Raw genomic sequence first — 21,612 nt, forward strand, 5'->3', positions numbered from 1 at the left:
AACTGACCTGAAGCTGATAACTGTTGATGCAAGTACTTCTACATGTTTTGTCACTCATCCTATCTCCAGCTGGGGGAAGGCAATCACGAACTAAACATTACGACCAACAGAACCTTTAAGCTGGCTTTGAAACATATCCTTTCTGCAAACAAATAAAATCTAAATCCATCGAGGAATGATGACACTTCAGCGTTGTTTTCTTTTGTTGCTGTTAGTGCACCACTATATCCTGTTTCACTTATCTTATTACCTCCGCCAGGAGGTTATGTAATCACCGGAGTTTGTTTGTCTGTCTGTCCGTCTGTGTGTGTGTGTGTGTGTGTGTGTGTGTGTGTGTGTGTGTGTGTGTGTGTGTGTGTGTGTGTGTGTGTGTGTCTGTCTGTCTGTCTGTTTGTCTGTTAACAGCATAAGTCAAAAAGTCATGGACGGATTTTCACCAAATTTTTACAGGATGTCCGGAAGAGCAAGAGTAAGAATCGATTAGATTTTGGAGGTGATCCGAATCACCGTCTGGATCCAGGAATTTTTTGAAGGTCGAAGGACAATTGAGAGATGGCCGCCAGGCAGCCAGGCAGCCAGGCGGCCAGGCGGACAAACGGCATGGCAGAGGTATGCGCTCTCCGAGTGCTTTTCTAGTTGGTATAGAACTTGCCATGATGTATATCAATAATAACAATTTTGTCTGTGTCTTCACCAAATGTCATGGCTGTGGAAGTGATATTTCTGGAGATGCTGAACCTTTAAAATGGCTAGTTTTGCCTTCCAAATTAAAAATAATTAGACTCTGAACAAAACCTGAGGCAGCCTCCTGAAATGACACAGACTGACCCACACAACAAGAACAGTTGGAAACTTAGACAGCTAGGAGACCATACTGATGGGATGCCAAGCTCCAAAATCACAGGAAGTACTTTCTGCCATGCCTGCCCATACAGCTTCTCAGTGGCATTGTGCTGAAACAAAGTGGATGACATTAGGAAACAAACAACAGCACAGAGTCTTCTTTTCCCTATTTCTGTACTTGCTGATTTAGACAGCCAGCAGGCAAAGATGGACAACTGAAGCATGTTTCATCACTCCTTTGAGTACTTGGACTAGGTGATTTGACAGTACAGGACAGCTCTGAGCCCTCACTTTCTTCATGGGAACACACCTAGAAACTGTGTAGAGAATGGAACTGGGCCCAGGACTCTGAGCTTTGCCAAGCGATCCACATTGGTCATGTGCGTCTGTGGATGCTGTTCAGAGGCCACTGCAAGAGACCTCAGCTACTCTGCTGCGGTGACCCTTTTAAATTTAACATTCAGAGAATTAAGCCTTGATGTAAGATTCGGGATTTAGGTATAACAATATTATGAATTACTTTCAAATGTGACAAAAATTAGCTAAATTTAAGTATGCTAAATAAGAGCTAGAGAATTGCGACTGACTTTTTACATTCGGTGGCCCATATTGTGCGGTATTGTCCATATAAGATTGCATTATTTGCAGACTGCAGTCCTGCTTCCTGTCTCAGGGTGGCAGCTTGATGCAGCTCCTCCAGCTAGATCCTCCTCCACATCCAGAGCTGCTTTCCTGACAGACCCAGGTCTGCAGGGGTTGTACATCCTGTAGCTGTCATATGAGCCCAAATAAAACCAGCAGAGGCGAATGGAAAAGACCGAATCTGTGAGGCGCTCTCTAGATCTCAGGTGATGTAACGGTCTTGTAAACTGTACACGATGCTGTTGTTTTCTGTTGTGCTGGATCCTGCTGTAGGTCTTATATGTAACTACTGCAGTAGTTTGGAGGCAGCATATTAAATATATGCTGAGGCAGCAAAGATGTTCTCAATTTTTTAATTAACTATTAATATTGATGTTTTTCTGGTTTGAGGTTTCCTACGCCAGTATGTTTATATGCTCTGACATGAACACACTATGAAGACTGTAAAAGGATACACATGTAGTAAAGGCATGTTGTTTTCTACCAAAGCTACATATTTAAATACTTGGTTCTAAATATCTGCCAGTATCATTAGTTTTGCCTTGAACAACAGCTACCTTATTGCTCAGTTTGAAATCCTTGTAATTTTGAATTATTTATTGTTTTTGCTAAATTTGGGCTGCACACACACACACACACACACACACAGAGAGAGAGAGAGAGAGTGAGAGACAGAGAAAGACCAAGAGAGAGAAAGGAGAGAGAGAGAAGGAGAGAGAAAATGATATATATTCCAATCATAACTGTAGTGTATTTTGGGACTTTTGCATTACTTTCATTTTTTGAAAGTTGTCTCTGTAGATAGCTGAGTAGTGAATCTGCCTTAAGTTCTTTTCTGTGAACAGATAGTAGAATGTATTGGGGCTGCTGTGGCCTGTCACATGCTTTTTTCTCTCAGAGCTCCCTCTTCTGAGTGTCTTTACACGAAGAGACCGAGGCAACACTTTCCACTGTTTGCCAAATTGTCCGCATTGCAGCCATCAGAGTAGGAATCCTGTGAATCCAGCAGAGGAGAAAACCTATTTATTGTTGGTGATCATGACGAAAGCACAGTGCTGAATGATGATCTCGTTTTTATGCGGCTGAAGTTACTTAACTGTCTAAAGTAAACACTGGTTCATGTCAGGGCTGCACAGTGGAACAGTGGTTAGCACTGTCGCCTTGCAGCTAGACAATCCCCAGTTCACATCCCAGCCTGGACCTGGGATCTTTCTGCATGGAACTTGCATGTTCTCCCATGTGTGGGTTTTCTCCAGCTGCTCTGGAGTAGTATTAGACTCCGGCTCCACTTCCTCCCACAGTCCAAAAACATGCTAAGGTTGACTGGTGATTCTAAATTGTCCGTAGGTGCAAATGTGAGTGTGAATGTTTGTCTCTGTGTGTAGCTCTGTGATAGACTGGTGATCTGTCCAGGGTGTCCCCTGTCTTCACCCTAAGTCGGCTGGGATAGACTCCAGCCCCCCTATGACCTTAATGAGGATTAAACGGTGTATAGATAATGGATGGATGGTTCATTTCAGAGGTTGGATCTTCCAAGAAGTCCTCCAAGAACCCAAGGACAACCTGGTCTTCCTCCTAAATTGAGATGACGTTGCCTCCCAGACACCTAAAGAAATTCTGAATGGAGGCTCTCCTTGTCAATTTGTAGAATATAAAATACAACCATTGAGCTTCTGTTCTGTATCATATCATTAAATTCATCTGCAAGTTGGGAATTGTGTACATATTTCTTCTAAGCATGCAAAGTACATGTGATAGCTATATAGAATTATTTTAATTTCTTTGTTTTTACATTGCCTTTTAAGGTTTTTTACCAAATGAAATCCCCAAAATTACACTCTTAAAACATGGAATGGCACAACTATAAAATAAGAGGACTTACATGTTTAGACAGATTAAAAGAAAACAAGAAGGAGCTGTTTGAATAAGACAAAATAAATAAAAACAAGAATTATTCCACCCCAGTTCTGCTTCATTAGCTTTCCCAAGCACAGTCAGGTTTGGAGGGTTGCCCCTCTCTAATTACTGATATCATAATTTTTTACTCTATGGAAGAGAGACAGTGAGACAAGAAACAATCATGGTGTACTATAGTTCATTGTCGTTGGAGGAGTTTTGAAACAGAATGACACCCACCCCCACATCAGAGGCGTCTACATCAACCACAAACAGCTGGAGCAGTGGAACCACAAGAAGAGTTTCCTGACCTGTCTGTCGTGCCAGCTGAATAGATGGAACTCAAACCTGGGTGTAGCAAGTCAGGGTCCACCACCCTTTTCCCTCACTGAACCTCCAACTGTGTCATTACTCTGCTGCTGATCACCTCACTGCCAAAGTGTAGGATGTAATCTTTGACTGCCCCCGAAATGGAGGCCATAAACAAATACACCAGTGGTGGCTTGTCTGCAGGCATTATCCAACTCGCCTCCTCCTTGGCAGATCCTTTCCTCCATCCCTGCTTTTATTTTTTACTTTTGCCTCAATGACATCACTGTGAAGAAAAGCATCTACTGCTATAACTATTCTGCTTTTTAAAAATTGTTGGAATCTGGGGTATTCACCAAGCTCGACCTGTCTGGGCCGCTACCATCTGATGTGCATTGAAGAAGGAGACAACTGGAACAGCTTTTAACACACCCAGTGGACACTATGAGCACTTGGTAATGCCGTTTGGTTTCACTAATGCCCCTGCTGTCCTTAACACCCTGGTGAATGATGAGAGATGTGGTTAACTGGTTTGTTTACATGTGAATGGATGACATTTTGATTGTTCCTAAGAACACAAAGGAACATGTGCTGTATGTGAAGTGGGCTCTGCAATGTGTAATGGAAAGCCAGCTGTTTGGAATAGTCAAGACGTGAATTTAAATACAACTCTGTCTCTTCTGGGATTTGAAGTGTCAGCTGGAGGTTTGAAATGGACTCTGTCAATGTAAAGCCACTAGTGGAGTAGCAGCAGCCTACCATATGGATGAAGCTTCAAAGATTCCTGAGATTTTCAAATTTCAACAGAGGGTTCATACACAATCACACTGCTGTTGCTGCCCCATTAACCACTCTTCCCTCTTCCAGGATTCCCTTTTCATGTAGAAATGGCCTTCCATAAATTTAAAAAAGTCTTCATCACAGTCCTTTTCTCATCATGCCTGACCCTCGGTTGCAGTTAGTAGTCAAGGTGGACGCATCTGGTGTAGGGGTGGTGGCTGTCGTGTCTCAACACTCCCCTAAGTTGCATCTCTGAGCCTTTCTCTCTCCCTTTTTCTCCTGTCAAGATGGCATTGAAGGAGTGAAAGTACTGGCTGGAGAGGGCAGGAAAAACATTCCTGGTTTGGACTACCTACAAACACCTGGAGTGTAATGGACGGCCAAGTAACTCAACTCCAGGCAAGCAAGGTGCAAGTTGTTCTACTCACAGTTTTACTTCTACCTCTTCGATCCTCCAGGCTCTAGAAATGTGAAGCATTATGGCTTGTCATACCAGTTCACCAAGAAGAGAGAACCCTCCAAACCTGAATAGCTACAACTGAAACCCAGGGCCTCAAGCACTCTGGCGAGCCTTTGCCAGAGGTTTTGGTGGCCCCAAATGCAGAAGCCATTTACCACCCATCTCCCAGTTTGCTTAACATGCTGCCTATTCCTTGACGGCCCTGGTATCACATAGCCCCGGACTTCATAAGTGGCCTCCTAGACACAGATAGTGGTCCTTACTGTTGTTGGTTTTCTGTGCCTGTGCACTACATCCCCCTGCTGAGGCTACCTTTTGCTAAGTTCTTAGTTCAGTGTGTGTTAGGATAGTCTGGCTGCCTACCTCTGTGGACTCTGACCAGGGCCCTCAATTCACATCTCGTTTTTTGAAGGTGTTGGTGTATATAGTCTTTATACAAGCCTCTGTCAATCTGTCCTCGTGCTTCCACTCACAAATCAATGGTCAGACTAAAGGGCCAGCCAGCACCAGACACCACTCTTCCTTGTACAGTGATGGAAAAAGTTTTTGGACACCCATAAAATTTGGCAACAAATTCAAATATTATCAATAAATATTTGTGGAAAAATCTTTTTGTGTTTCAAAAGGGGTGGCTGCATCAGACAGACACAAAAATACAAATGATATTTTTTTTGTTTATTGTTTACAAGAAAAACAAACAAAACTAAATTCATGACAGTTTCAATATGTCAGTTCTCAACATTGTCAGTATCAAAGTCAACCAATAACAAAAAATGTGCTCAAAACTGAACAAAAAAAAATCATCACATCATCAAATTAGTGTTTAATCTTGTCATTATCACACAGCAGAGCTCTAATCCTGGCTGGCATGTCCCCCACGCATCTTTCACATTGTTGAGGGGTAATCTTATCACATTCTTCTTGAATAACTGCTTTTAATTCTCCTAAATTCTTTGGTTTATGCTTTGAAACAGATTTTTTGATAATCCACCACAGATTTTCAATGGGGCTCCTGTCTGGGGATTAAGCTGGCCACTCTAACACCTGGATGCTGTGCTGCTGCAGCCAAATTCTACTGACCCTGGATGTGTGGCAAGGGACATTATCTTGTTGAAACATCCAGTTTTAACCTTGATGGAACAGTGCACATGCAGAAGAGAGCATGTGGGTTTCAAGAATGGCACACTACTTGACAGAGTTCACTGCGCCATCACAGACAGTGAGATGACCAACACCAGCAGCACTCATGCATCCCTAAACCATGATACTGCCTCCACAATGCTTCAGTGTAGATCTGTCAAGCATGGACAGATCTACTGTACGTGCTGGAGATCATGCTTTACCTGGCCTTCTGCATACTCCCACATTAGCAGGAGGAAGATAAAAATGAAAACGGAACCCATCTGACCACAGAATCTTCTTCCAATTTCTGCCTGTCCAGTATTTGTGTGCTTGGGCCCAACAATGCCGGGTTACCTTTTGTCTCTCATTGATCAGGGGCTTCTTGACAGCCTTGTAGGACCTTAAGCCATGATCTAAAAGTCAGCCACGTACAGTGCGGGTGAAACACTGGACACCAGTTTGGTTTGACCACTGCTGCTGAAGCTCCTGAGATGTCACTCGGCGGTTTTTCCTGCATATTCAGATCAGGATGTGGCCATTTCTTGCTGAAGAACCATTGGACACCCAGACCTTGGTTTGTCTTCCAAGCTGCTGGCTCATCTGTATTTCTGCAGAGTGTATTCAACTGCTGAAGGGACTGCACCTGCACTTCCTAGCTATCTGGCAGCAGCTGTACCCTTCTTGACTGAGAATCTGTATCTTCAGCATGTTTTCTGCATTGCATTGCTTGTTTTGTCTCTGAAGAACTTTCAAATGTGCTGCCTTTGTAGGGACACGAAGAACAGCAACAAAAATTATTTTTTATAAAAGCATGACCTTCATTAGTGGATCACTGGTACCAAATTGACCCAATACTCAAAATTTCTTATGTATTTTTAAGGAACCAATCAATTTTAAGTTTTTATTGGCTTTTTCTGGATTTGTGTAATTTTGGCTGTCTGTATTAAAAATATTGCACTTGAAGATCTATGAGTGATTTTTAATACAATATTTCACAAATGCATGGGGTGTCTGAAATTTTTTTTCCACCACTGTATAGTCAGCCAAAACCTATCCTCCTGGAGTCAATTTCTCCGACTGGTTGTATAATAAAACCAACAACAACTTACTGCCTGTCACCTCTATGTGACTCTCCCCATTTCAAGTGTGTTTTGTATACCAACCCCCATTGTTCCCCTCCCAAGAGGAGACCCTTGTACCTTCTGCTGCTTTGTTTGCAGATGCCACCACACCTAGTGACAAACCAGGGCTCAGCCCAAGCGGTTCAGGGCAGACCATTAGGTGCAGGCTGTCTACTACTGTTCTGCCACTCTCTGATACCAAATTGGATGAAAAGTCTGGCTATCCTGCAGGCACCTGTCCCTCAGAACAGTCTCTAGAAAGCTCACTCCCAGGTTTTTTGTCCTGTACTGAGGCTCCATTCACCGTCTCCCTCTTCTTGCGCACCCTCATCAATTTTCCACCGGCTGCACCCCAATCAGCTCAGTAGGGCGCCTTCAATTGACGGAAGGTGCTGTCATGGACATTCCTGGAGTCTCCTATTCATCTCCCCTCTTGCTATCCCCACATACAGTATACCCCTCTGCTCAGTTTTATCATGCTTTTTGCGAAAACTTTGATTGTGCTCCTACCTGCTTTGTATTCTGCCTATCTATATATGTATGTCTTGTCTGTCTTGGATTTTAACCCTTGCCTGGTTCTCTGTTATTGAATCTCTGCCTGATGATTTTGTACCTCTATCTGGTTGAACTGATTACTGGTTTTGGACTTTGGAATAGACTGTACTACTCTCTACCTAAACCTCCATGTAAAGTACACGATTGTGTCTCACTTTTAACTTTTTCACGTGATTCTGCTTGCGGGTCCTTCCTGAGCTGTGACAGTACCTTGTTGCTGTTCAAGTGGTAGTTTACCTTACAAACACCTTGATACTTGAACTCATAATTCCAGTCAGTTTTTGGAACTTGGAGTATTTTGTGTGAGAACTACATCTTAATATCCTTTGTATGCACCTTTTGTTCTGGGTGGTATTTTTAATTTAATTAGATTATTTAAAACAGTTGTGAAAAACAGTATTTCATAGGGGTCAGCTCACAGAAACTAGCTTGGTATAATCTCACATGCCATATCAAAAGAGAACGTTTATGATAGTTAGAATATTCAGCCATTTGGAGATGGCTGTGTCTCAGATAGTAGAGTAGATTGTCCAGAAATTGCAAGTGTGGTTTAACACACCATGTGCTGAAGTGGCACTGGACAAAACACTGACCCTCAGTTTGGTCTTGATGGCAGTCAACTGCTTCACATGTCAGCTGTACTTACATGAGTGTATGTGTGAATGAGAGGTAAAATATTGTAAAAGTGCTTGTAAACCTCTACTGTAAAACAAAAAAAAGAAAAGCACTATCTACCACAGTCCACTCCACAGGGACTCAGCAAGAAGTCATCATTCTAACATGTTTGTAGTTTTGTTCACAATCGAAGATTTTTAGTGTGCACTGTCATCCAGTCTTTCAAAGTAAGGATTTTTGTAACCTATATATACCTGAAAATAAGATTCAATTAATGGGATTATGTTAAAGAGTACAAAAAACCTGTCAATAGACTCCATTCAAAGTGCTCATGGGGAACTGACAAACCTCATTTTTTCCACAGAACTTGCCAATAAGGTTTGTGAATATAAAAAACAAGCACAATGGATTCAATTGCTGTTTTTTAATCGACCACCAGTGAGTGAGGGTCGTCTGGAGGCCAACAATAATTAAACGTATCTTTTTTCCAGCTACTGTAACAACATTGTAGAATACCGTGCATATATCTTAATTCAAGCAGCAGGATTATCAATTCAGTGGTGTGCTTGTTTTGTCTCATCTGCTTATGTCTGCTAAAATTTTGTTCTGTTTGTTTCTGGTCTAATTTATCCCACTCTTGGACCCATGATTGTTGATGTCTTATGAACGTCTGCCTTCGATATAATGGTGAGTAACATCACATTTGAAATACTCTGACAGAACAAGAGGTGTCTATGCATGTAATTGCATGTTGAAACTTTTCCTCGGAAATATTAAAATCTTGGTTGTAAGATGGCACTTTGTATGCACAACACAACATTTTTGTTCATTCCTTATATTTCACTTTATACAACTACGTAGTGACTGAGACTAGAAGGTAAAAGTCTGTATTTGTGTCTGTTCCCACCCAATTATGAAGCAGACAGGGGCAGCGGCATTACACCCACATTACTAATGATGCCGTATTATGCACATTTTGAAAGCATTTCTTCATCGCTGCAGTTGATGACTGTAAAAATTTCATCTGGTGTAAAGTTGTCTCTCGTGTTGTCAGGAACAAGTTTAGCGATTTGCAGGTCCTTGGAATACCCAGGAATGTGGTTTTCCTTTTATTTTTTGGGATTTTGGACCCTTTCCTTATTGACAGTGCTGCATGGATTTAGCAGGTTCTGGTTTGGAATGGATGCAATATTTGACCTTGTCTTGTTCCTCTGCTGCTGTGACATAAACTGATCACTGCATTAGTCAGTTAATAGCTATACAATGTTAATATAATTGTAACTGTATTCTCCATTGTTGCTTTTCTCATGAATTGATACCTGTAGTTAGCTATTTGGTAAATAAAATGTGGTACAGTTTTTATTACTTCAAAATAACAACCTAAATGTATCTAAACTAGTTTGAACTAATAATATCTCATCTGGCTATGTAATTCAAATTCTGCCTGCTTACATGCATCAATATCAACAATCCAGTCATGTCATATGTTTGAAGTGTAATTCAGTTTCACAGTTTTGAGAGCTTTTGTTATTATGAATCGCTCTTGTTCCATCAAGCCTAAATTTAGTGTAGTAAGTCTGTTTTAACAGTGCTCTTCGAAAAAGAAGAACTTTTCTAAGAGTGTCCAGTAGGGAGCAGCAAATACCAGAGATGCAGAAATAGATGAACAGGTGGTGTCACTCTGGATGGATTATCATCATGAAATGTTTGCATGCTGATCCAGTGGAGAGAGATGAGCAGGAGAGGAGAGAGAGTATTTACTTGCAGTCAACCTTCAAGCTGACATGCATCACATGTTGCCATGAAAAACATCGGAATGTTAAACAGAAGACGACATCTTCATCACCTCACTGTATTATTGACACTGAACACGTTTGCTTTAAATTCAAACATCACCATGAAAAAATTGCTTTGCATTTTCTTTCTCGTTGCCATATTAAAATGTACTGTTTCTTTTTTGCCTTTACATTTCGTACAGAATTAAGCTGTGTCTTCAGCAAGCTCAAGGCCTCAACCAGAGTTCTGAAAGTTTGGGGCTTTGCACAGAAACTTTAGTTGTTCCTACAACTGCACTCTTCTGGACAGAGAGCTCAGATGTTAGACCTGGTAGCTGGAGCTACTTTTCCAGTTTGTGGGTCACTGCCTGTAACGCTACTATACAGACACTGTGACCACTGTGGAGATCCACATCTGTTCCAGATGTTCCTTTTGTCCCTTGACCTCTCGAATTTCTTCTTCTGATGTCACTGTAAGCTACCGATTTTTCACAACTTCCCTCATCTACCTGATGTCCTCACCCATATCAGCCCTTACCCTCTTTTACCCCCCTCACCCCAACCAAGTGAGGCAGGACTATGCCTTCTCTGAGTTTGCTTCCTTCTGAGTTTTTTTTTTTGTGTGGCGTCTTTTCATTAATGGGAGGGTTTTTTTCCCCCTTCCCACTCTTATCAAGGGCTTGCCTCAAAGGCAATCCAAAGGAAACTTTGGATTTGTTGGGTGTCTGTGTTTTAGATTTGTATGTCAATTCTACTATATGAGTACTTTGAGTATGACATTATGTGTGAGTTGGTGCTCTATAAATAATACTCAACTAAAAATTGAGCTGATCTTAGCTCTATTACTATAATATTTTCACCCAGTGTAGGTGGTGTGTCCCATAGGGATTTGGTGACTTTTACCTCCTACTCGGCATTGAACTTCCTGCACACCATCACAGCTACCCTGCTACTCTGTGCAGGACTATCTCCGGAACATTTAGTGTACACTTTGTCTGTTTGTCATGTTAATGGTTAAACCCCTGCCTCTGGCTCAGCTGATAACTGCCTGCTCCTGTGCTGCCATGATCATGATTTATAGTTCACCTGAAAGTATGACTAAATCTAAAATCTACTCAAAAAATGCACATACAGAATAGAATAGGCTAGAAAAGAGTTAATTGCCATTTGCACAGGTACATCACAGTCCAGGTACATTGGAATTCTTGTACGTCACTCCGAGTCAAAAAATAACTTAGCAACAATTAACAAAAGAACCAAGAACCCTGAAACAGCAATGCTAATAATTTACTGTCTCCCTTGGCCACTTTTACCGCAACCACATGCTTCTGGCAAACAACTGGTTGTATCGTTGTTCACTCCTTTTGACAAAATTACTACAGTTCAACAAAATTTGGTGGCTTTATGACACAGACTTTTTTCTTCATCACAGTCCTCAGGTTCTTGATGGGGCTTAAGTCAGGACTTTGGGGAGAAAAGTCTAAAACCTTAATTCCAAAAATTACGAGCTACTGAAACTCAGATGTCAGTATACACAGTGGTTTATTTCTCCATGAGCTGAGATGCTGCTGTGCAAGAAGGAAGCCTTTCTTTGAGAAGTGGCACCTTATGGTTTGATCAAAGTTTGCTGCTATTTTGGTTGTTTCGCAGATATATTGTAGGTCTTCTGGACCTATTTCGAGATGTAAATCAGGACTGCTCATTCAGTTTATGAAAGTTCAGCATTGTCTCGACTTCCTAAGAAACCTCTTCTGCCTTCCACATCCTGTCTGTTCCACCTGAATCCCGTTTTTGCCACCTTTAGATTACTTGAGTCTCTGTACTGTATCACCTCTCCAGTTTTTGTTACCTTGAATTCTTCCTCCAAGAACTTGAAAGGCAGTTGCAGCTCATGTTGTGTCTGTAGAGTTCAATGCTCAGACTCTTTGGCAGCCCAGTCATCTCCTGAGGTAGTTATTGACCCTAGTTTACCTTTCCTCATCCTCCTTCCAACAACCTTTCAAATTTCTCTTATTGAGGCGGAGAGGCTGTTATTATATGGAACACTCAAGAATCGAGTAGCCAACACAGTGCCTGTGGCGCTGGTCTAAAAATAGCACTAGTGTCCATAGAGTTGTTTCTAAAAATTTTAGTTGCTGCTCTTTTTTTATCAAAAACACTTACATTAATGTATATTTTAAAATTACAATATTTAATATACATTTTTTAAAAGCATAAAGGTGTTATGTGTCAATGAACTCTGACCTTGTCTCAAGTGAAAAGTTCAATGCGGATGTCATACCACCATGTCACTCTTTGCTGAAGCGGGCAGAGAACATGATGGGAGCTAGATGTGGTTTTTACCCCCAAACATGCAGAAAAGTGAAAGAGAAAATGCAATTTTTACGATGATTGTTATTTTTCTGACAGTGAAAGAAAATGTGTGTGTCTCATTTGTGGGGTGACTATTGTGACACTGTGGAGATACACTACTTGAACAGTCACAAAGCGTCTATGCTAACTACCCACCTGATTGTGCACTACGGACAGAAAAGCATGGAACTGAAAGGCAGTTTGGATAAAAAGCCTTTTTTCATGAGGATGGTGATTAAATAAAAAAAAACTGAGGCTTCGCTTAGAGCTGTAAATTTTTTGATTAAGAACAAAAGAACGGACGGGGAGGTCTTGCAAGAAGCAATGATGATAGCTGCAAATACAGTGTTCAAAGACAAGAAGAATTGTCCCGATGTCATCTCCACTCTCCCCAATATCCACCTGGGAGCAAGTATGATGGTGAGAAGAATATCGACTATATCTGAAAGCTTAACAGAGCAACTGGACAGGGATCTTGTCAGAGGGTTTAGCATTCAGTGCGACAAGTCAGTGGACAGCACCAGTACAGCTCAGCTGATGATGTTTTATCTGAATGGTGTTTGATGATTTCTCCACAAAAGAAGAACTCCTGAAGACAACAAAGAGGGGAAAGAACATCTGCAAGGCAGTGAAAAGTTTCTTCATGGAGAAAAAAATACCATTAGAAAAGCTTGTTTCAGTGACGACAGACAGACAGGACTCCCTCCATGACGGATCAGCATGCAGGCTTTACTGCGATGCAGAGCTGACCCAGACTTTCCAAAATTTCTACATTACCACTGCATCATTCACCAGCAGGTAACATGGGCAAAAGTGACCAGATTTAATCAAGCGATTATTCCTTTTGTGAGGATCATAAATGGTATCTACTCCAAAGCCAAACAACACAGGACATTAAAGGTGCTACTGGAGGAGCTGTCAGCTGAATAGGATGACCTGTTACCACACACAGAATTCCAATGGCTCAGAAGGAGACGGGTTTTATAGTGCTTTTTGTCACTTTTGGACGAAATCAAACAGTTTATTCAGTCCAAAAGCAAAGATCTCTCACTGCTTGAGGACACTGAGTGGATACTGGACCTTGCATTTTTAACAGATATCCATCCATTCTCTATACACCGCTTTATCCTCATTAGGGTCGCGGGAGGTGCTGGAGCCTATCCCAGCTGACTCCGGTGAAGGCAGGGGACACCCTGGACAGGTCGCCAGTCTGTCACAGGGCTAATTTTTAACAGACATCACTGGGAAATTGAACTATCTGAACTGTGAGCTGCAAGGCAAATATAAGACTGTCACTGATATGATAAGCTCTGTAAATGCATTTAAAGCTAAGATGAACATTTTCTCTTTGCATTTACCAAGAAAACCATACAGTCAGTGTTGAATGACAATGCTTCTGCATCTGGGGCTTTTGACAAAGCTGTGGAAAAGTACTCCCACGTAATAAACAGACTGGGGCAAGAGTTTCAGAACAGGTTTTGTGACTTTGATCAACTTGAGCCATGTTTGTCAATTGTTTCAAATCCTTTTATGCAAGTACACTTGACATTCATTGCTGAGCATATAAGTGCTGTATTCATCTAAGTTGCTGGACAGGTGGATTTGGAAATCCTGATGTTGCAAAATGATCTCCACATAAAAACTTATCAATCTGCACCAAACTTTTGGTGTATTGTGGTGTATGCACAGCAGCTATGAAAGCTGCCTACCTTTTTACTTCAACTTATCTCTGTGAATCAGCCTTTTCTCATATGAACTTCACCAAGAACAAACACAGGACACACCTTACTGATGCACATTTACAAGACTTTCTCAGAGTTGCAGTGTCAAATTATACACTAGATTACAATATTTTGGTGAACAGAATGGAATGCCAGGCTTCCCACTAACACACATTTACAGACATAGAAAGAGATAGCATGTTTTCATTCAAAACACCATGACATTACACAAAAATGTGAAAAATAATTTGTTCAAAAAGTGTCATGACTTGTTATCATGATTTCGGGCGGCATGGCTCAGTGGGTAGAGTGGCCGTCTTGAAAATGGAAGGTTGCCGGTTCGATCCTCGGCCCATCGTGTTCATGTCGAGGTGTCCCTGAGCAAGACACTGAACCCCAATTGCTCCTGGTGGGTCGTGGTTAGCACCTTGCATGGCAGCTTCCACCATCAGTGTGTGTGAATGGGTGAGTGTGATGTATCATGTAAAGCACTTTGGATACAAGTGCTATATAAATACAACCATTTACCATTTGTTAAAAATGCTATAGATTTGGTGATTAGTACTAACGCAATACGATTGATCGATCCATCCATCCATAGAAGTGTGAGTGTGATTATTTTTCTCTGTATGTATCCCTGTGATAGACTGGTGATCTGTCCAGGGTGTGCTCTGCCTTCACTCAAAGTCAGCTGGGATAGACTCCAGCTCCCCTGTAACCCTAATGAGGATTAAGTGGTGTACAGAAAATTGATGGATGGAAAAATGATTATGCAAGTCTGTTATTCAGAAAGTTTGTATCCAACAAGTATCATTTCATACTCCTTTATACACCTTGAAGTATCTCTCAGTTTCAAAAAGGTTGGTGACCCTTGCTCTACATAACTTAATATACATTTCCTACACTTACCCTTAAACATTTTACAACTCTGAAAACTTGGGGATCTGCTCTAGAATTTTACACAAACTTCTGCTGATTTCAAGTGAACACATTTAAGGTGGTAGTCTACCCTAATTTATTAAACAACTTATTTTGTTATCATTTCTAAACAATGCAACCAATCAACACAAAACTTGGCACAAAGAAAGATAGATTTAGTAGAAGTAGCTAAAGTCTGCCACATTTTATAGTTTCCATGGTAGCAACAGATTTGGCGAGATACAAAAAATCTTGTGGAACAAATATCTTCAGAAGGAAAATAGCTACCAACACCAAATTTGGTGTACTGACTCCTTATGTTATTATGTATGTTTTAAGTAGACAATTTTTCCTATTTTTGCATAGTTGAATGATAACCATGAAAAGAATCCTATTTTCTATTTGAGCAGAAATATTAGATGAGGTAAAAATCTGTCTGTTCAGTGTGCTTGTCCATATAGAGCTCCTGTGCTTTATGCTGTCACCTCACATCAGCAGACAATCTCGCTCAGCACCTGCTCTTCACATTGAAGAAGGGGGCTGGAGAATGCTGGTAAAGGGGGAGGGGGCTGGAAGGGTGGCCTTTTGTATTGTGATGGGGGAGGGAGTATTTGTATGAATTTGTTAGAAGATCTGATTGTACAGACTGCTGGTGCAGGGAGCGTTGTGCTGAACAGACGACTCATCAGACAAAAGCACTCAAAGTGGCTTAGATATGCTCATTATCGTTATGCTGCTGTATCTACTGGGACCCATCTACAGGACAGGAGACGTAGTTTTGCCAAATTTCAAAGGGCATCATGAGTGAAACAACTAGTCAGGCAATGATCAGAAAATCCATTGTTTGAATTTATTCTTTAAAACATAGTAATTTTAGAGTGCCTCTGCAAACAGGATCTTTTTTTAACCACTGGAACATTGAACTTGGTGGGTATGATCCATCAAATATTGTGGCCACATGCTGAAAATACCATATCAAATTTTAAAAAATTGTTAATTTTTTGTATCAATTTTCTATTTTAAAACAAAACGACTTGAAGAGCTTCTGAAAAACAAACACTTATTAAATATAACATTCTTCTGATTGGAAATATAAAGTTAATAAAATAAAAATAATAAAACTAGGTAGGGCTGTCAAAATTAACAATTTAATCATCATCATAATTAACCTGATTAAAAATGAATTAGAACAATTAGAAATGTGAATTATGTGAATTATATATACACACATATATATTACCTTCTTTCTTGAGTCTGTTTGCTCATGCAAATGAAATGCGGTCAATATATATTAAAAATGAATTATATTTAGTCGTGACTCATCTAAATGAATCCCCAGCAACCCTGTGATTAATCACTCTTTTTTTTATCATTTGACAGCACAAAATAAAAGTAACACATCCTTACTTAGTTATATCCACTAAAGAGTATTGCTGCTGAAATCATTTCTTTTGTCTAATGTGATCAATGGCAGGTCATTTTAGGAATCTTTAAACTACCAATGGCCTTTTGTAGCCACTGGGACCACTACTTTGCAAGTGTACAAAAGGCGTCCTTTAACTGTCAGTTGGTAGGCTACGAGTGATCTGGACGTCAAAATTCAAATTAATGTCAAACACCCTTTAAAAATGTATTTGAAAGGTACTGACTGTGCACATGTTTTTATACTTTGTTTCTGTAGTATGCAAATCGCAAAATTTTTGAATTTCTTCTCTATTGCTGTCCTTACCTAAGGCTCACACCTGGCCAATTCATTTAGAACTGCAAAGAAACAGCTGTGTCAGAGATCTCATGGTAAACTGTGTGGGTACTGGGCTAGCTGTTTCCACATTCACAAATTTTATGCTAAGATAGGCTAAGAACAACAACAGCTCTGTACTTCTCTTTGGACTAAGGGACTGATAGCTGTCTTTGCATCTCAGAAAGAATGTGAATAAGCATCCATCCATTTTCTGTACACCACTTAATCCTCATTAGGGCTGCAGGAAGGTGGGGCGTCAGGTGTCAACAAGTATATTGATTCAATTTCAACAGAAAACAACCTTTTGAAGGGGGGAAAAAAAAGACAATTTGAACTACAACTTAATTTCTTGGCAATGAGGAGGTGTCCCCTACCTTCGCCCCCAAATCAGCTGGGGCAAAGGCAGCGGACAGCCTGGACAGGTCACCAGTCTATCACAAGGCTACATATACAGACAAACAATCACACTCGCATTCACACCTATGGGCAATTTAGCATAATCAATGAACCTCAGCATGTTTTTGGTCTGTGGGAGGAAGCCGGAGAAAACCCACACATGAAAGATCCCAGGAAGGCCAGGACCCGAACCAGGGATCTTCTAGCTGCAAGGCGAAAGTGCTAACCACTATTTCACTATGCAGTCCGTGAATAAGCATATTTTACAAAATGTTAAACAAGTTCTTTATTGATTTTCCTTATCTGGGTGTGTTGTGTATTGGAGCAACAATACAAGCTGCAAGAATGTCTTCAGCTCTTCTGTGATACTTCTGTCCTCTTCCTCAAAGTTTGTGTTATGGCTGTTCATTATATCAAGGTGCTGAGTTATGTCAGCACTGAGCATAGAACTGTGTTTCACATGCAGCTGTGTGAATGTTAGCCCATAACAGCCTGTTTTAATAAATAGCGCAGCATTATATTTACAATTCTATCAGCAATGCTACTGTGATAACATAAGACTGTAGGAAAACAAGACCAGGACCTGAAATCATGACTTAATAAAATTATTGCAATTGCTTCAGTCTACACACCCCCTTTGTCACGGATGTACTGCTGTTTGAAATAGCTGAGTGAAAATGGGAGCTTTGATTATTATGGCACAGGGACCCTTGGTTACAGATGTTGGAGCTCTGCCAGGATCAGCAGCTTCCTGCATTGTGATTGGATCAGGCTGATCCCTGCACTACTCACATTGGCGGCTTCCAAAAATACACTTGTCTCATTACACATAAAACTCCACCCTCCTTCACAAAGAAGGGGGAGCCAAGAGGTGTGTGACAGAAAGTTTTGGCCCTATGTATTGTCTTACAGGCTGAATTGCGTCACTCCATCCTTTTAGCCTGGTCGGGTTCTCATCATAGATTGTTTTCCTTGCTACCAAACAAAACATAGATCTGATTAGAATAGCCTGAAGGTTGTTATGATTTTAGTATCAGTAAACCAGCATAAAGTTATGTTTGCATTTTTGACTTGTCTGACCCACAGTGTTAACTGTTTGGATAATTATCATCAGCTATTTTCAGAAAAAATAGGACAAAATATGTCAGCACCAAATGACAGACAAGCTCCTTCTGTAGTTCTGTGAATTGGACAAGCACAATTGTTGTCCACGTTTGATATAAAATGAATTGCTGTTGTTAAAACTACTCAGTTAAATCCACATTTAACATGTCAATTAAAAGCAACAGTATTTTACACAAAACATTTAATAGTATACAATCATGAAGTGCTGTCCTTTTAAAATCACTTTATTTAGTGATTTTATAGGTGTAGCTATGCCCTAAAAATAGATCCAAAAAGCTCATTTAACAACTAACAAAATAAGAAGAAAAACTAATTTTTGCAACTTTTTTTGTGTGTGTATTAACTGCTCCCAGTCTTTCACCATCTGCCGATGAAGATGAAAATGGTCTGCCTCCCTGCTTTCCTGTCAGTCAGCGCTGAGGGCGCACTTTATCCCTGGTACCTAAACACAGCTAAGCCGTGGAGTTTTCGCTCCGTGGGTCTGATGCTGATGGAATAGTGAGCATCTGCTTTCACTTCGGATATTTTCTTGTGCAGGAGAATCTAAACAAAGCGGGTGAGTGTTTCTGAGCATTAAACGAGCTGCTTTTTAATAACAGTTTCTAAGTTGAGCGCCATTTGCAGGCAGGTACACCTACCGCTCCTTTCATTGTCCCCATCCCTGCCGCTCTGGATTTATTCTGGAAAAATCATCTGAGGAAAACCACGAATTGTTGTTGATGAAAATGTTTGATTTTGGAACGTAGTGGCCGATAAGAAAGCGATGGTGTGATCATGTAAATAGAGCAGATGTACTTAGTAGTCAGGAAACAGCGACACTGCTCCCGTTTTAATGTCGGATGAACGCACTGAGATCTTTGTTTTGTTCTGTCAGTCTCATGATGCTCTCAGGCCTGCTCAGTCAGCCTCCTCAGCATCCAGCACTGATGGAGTCTCAGCAGGCGTTAGTCGGTGGCATCTGTTCTCCTAGCAGACCACAGTGTCATTATGGAGACCTGAGATTGCTTACAGCAGCAGGAGAATCCGTGAATTCAGGAGGTTCAGAAGAAAAATCTAGCTCCATGTCTGTGTAGTTCCACTGATCAGGGCCTGCTATCACTGTCTGCCCTCTATCCACGGATAGTAGCAGGAGCAGCTCACTACTTCTCTGTACTTACTAAACTCGTAGTGCCATTGCCATTTTCATTGTCATCTTTTGACTATGAGTATTTTAATACATCCCATTTTATTCATGCAATTTTATTTCTACATGCAAATAATTCAGCATCAAAGAGTAGATGATGTTTCTGTTCGGTCTGCCAGATGCTGTTATTATGACAGTGTTTGGTAGAATTTGATCTGAGTGTCTCAGAGCCTGTTAGGACTTTCTGTTGATTTTTGATATTTTAGACTTTATAACCCCAAATCTATTCATCTGTCATCCTGATCGTACATTAAATCCCACCAAAACAAGATATCGCTGCAAGTAGGTGACATTTCTGCTTTTGTATGTGTCAGTCAAGCTGCCGATCTACTTCAAAACTGCTTGATAAAGAGCACTTTATCGTTGGTATCTGGTGGTAATTCACTAAGGATTCAGATAGAAGGAGCTCTTTCAGAAAGAAAACACGGGAGACGAGGTGCAGATCATGCTGAAGGATTCTATACTCGAAGCTTTCTTGTGATGTTTTTTTTTTCCCAGCTACACAGCTGGCGGCTTTATTCAGATGAAATATTTGTTATTTATTTAGATTATTGTGTGATGAATAAACTTTCTACCTATATTTAATTTGTATTATGTATTTATATTCAGCTGGTGGCCTAAACTGGCCACTCTGGTCTAACTCTTTGCTTTGCTGGCATTTTCGTCACAACTTTATGTCCTATCATTTGTAACATTTCATATGGACTAATTAATACTGACTATTTTTAAGTATGTTATTGGGCTCCTTGCAGCAATTGTTTCAATTCATTTTACTTCAATTAGCAAGCAAATGCTTCAAGGACTATTCAAGTGGTTTTGCACAATCGGTGACTTAATTCCTGATGCTTTATTAGTGGTAAAGCATGACCTGTGAATTTCACTAAGAAGCTGTTATGTTTGGAAAGTAAACAGGTTATACATATACATGACACGAATACCTGAAAAAGTTGTCATCATTTTGAAAATGACTTGTATTTTCTTTATACAAAGAAAAAAAAAAATTCTATATACAAAGGATACATGGTAAATATTATTGTAAACAAACAGGATTGCTTTAATATCTAACATTCAGAGTGTTAAAGGAAGGAATTTTTGATAACCTTAGGAAGATCAATGTTTGGCTCGGCAGTGTCAAGCAAGCAATAGCTATTTAATAATAATTACACTATCCTTCAAAAGTTTGGGGTCAGTTAGAAATGTCCTTATTGTTGAAAGAAAAGCTTTTTTTTTCAAATTAAGATAACATTAAATTAATCAGAAATCCAGTCCAGACATTGTTAATGTAATAAATGACTATTCTAGCTGGAAACAGATGATTTTTAGTAGAATATCTCCATAGAGGTACACAGATTCATTGCCAGCCACCATCATTCCTGTGTTCTAATGCTACATTGTGTTAGCTAATTATGTTGAAAGGCTAATTGATGATTAGAAAATCTTTGTGCAGTTATGTTAGAACATGAATAAAAGTGTTATTTTTCATCGAAAACATGAAATTGCTAGCCTAGCCGCGCTAGACAACCCACGGCAACTAATTTAATTCTTTGCCAGGGTGGGTCTAGTTACCCTCCACAAGGCTCGAGTCTGGATTCTCCTAAAACTGGCCGGACGAATCACCATGAAGTGTAGAGTCAGAAGGCGGGCGTAACTAAGTGACGACAGAGGCGCGACGATTCTGACAGAAACAACTGGAAACAACTAGCCTAGCCGCGCTAGACAACCCACGGCAACGAATTTAATTCTCTGCCAGGGTCGACAACAAAAACGACAACAGTCGTTGAGCTCCATTAGCACCGACTCTGAATAATCTTTCTGTTAACATGTCTGTAATATAGTTGAGCTTCACCCATTGACTGTATAAATAAGGCTTCACCAAACTACCGCATCCTCTGATTTCCGGCGCTCTAGGAGCCTATTCCTTGCGCTGATTGGTTGTATACCTACCCAATTGCTGCAGAGTGATTTGATAGACAACCTTTTAGCCCGCCTCCCTCCCTGTCGAGCTTGCCTAGACCCTTGTGCCTTCAGAACATGGGTCTAGCGCGGCTAGGCTATGAA

The 21,612-nt window shown here is 40.6% G+C and overlaps 1 protein-coding gene across 12 annotated transcripts in view; it reads left to right on the forward strand.

The window, feature by feature from the left end:
• Nucleotides 1-18,781: 18,781 nt before the first annotated feature.
• The window catches only part of epb41a (erythrocyte membrane protein band 4.1a), an 81,579-nt gene continuing 78,748 nt past the window's right edge, over nucleotides 18,782-21,612 (forward strand). For 7 of the 12 annotated variants that reach the window (XM_022214880.2, XM_022214885.2, XM_051956136.1 and 4 more), the window contains exon 1: nucleotides 18,784-18,927. The gene's annotated coding sequence lies outside the window, so the exon portion shown is untranslated. Of the gene's footprint in view, nucleotides 18,928-21,612 lie in introns of all 12 variants that reach the window. The other 5 variants (XR_007945266.1, XR_007945265.1, XM_051956137.1 and 2 more) reach the window with 3 other exon arrangements.

This window comes from Acanthochromis polyacanthus, chromosome 11 (genome assembly GCF_021347895.1).
Source record: "Acanthochromis polyacanthus isolate Apoly-LR-REF ecotype Palm Island chromosome 11, KAUST_Apoly_ChrSc, whole genome shotgun sequence".
NCBI lineage: Eukaryota > Metazoa > Chordata > Actinopteri > Pomacentridae > Acanthochromis > Acanthochromis polyacanthus.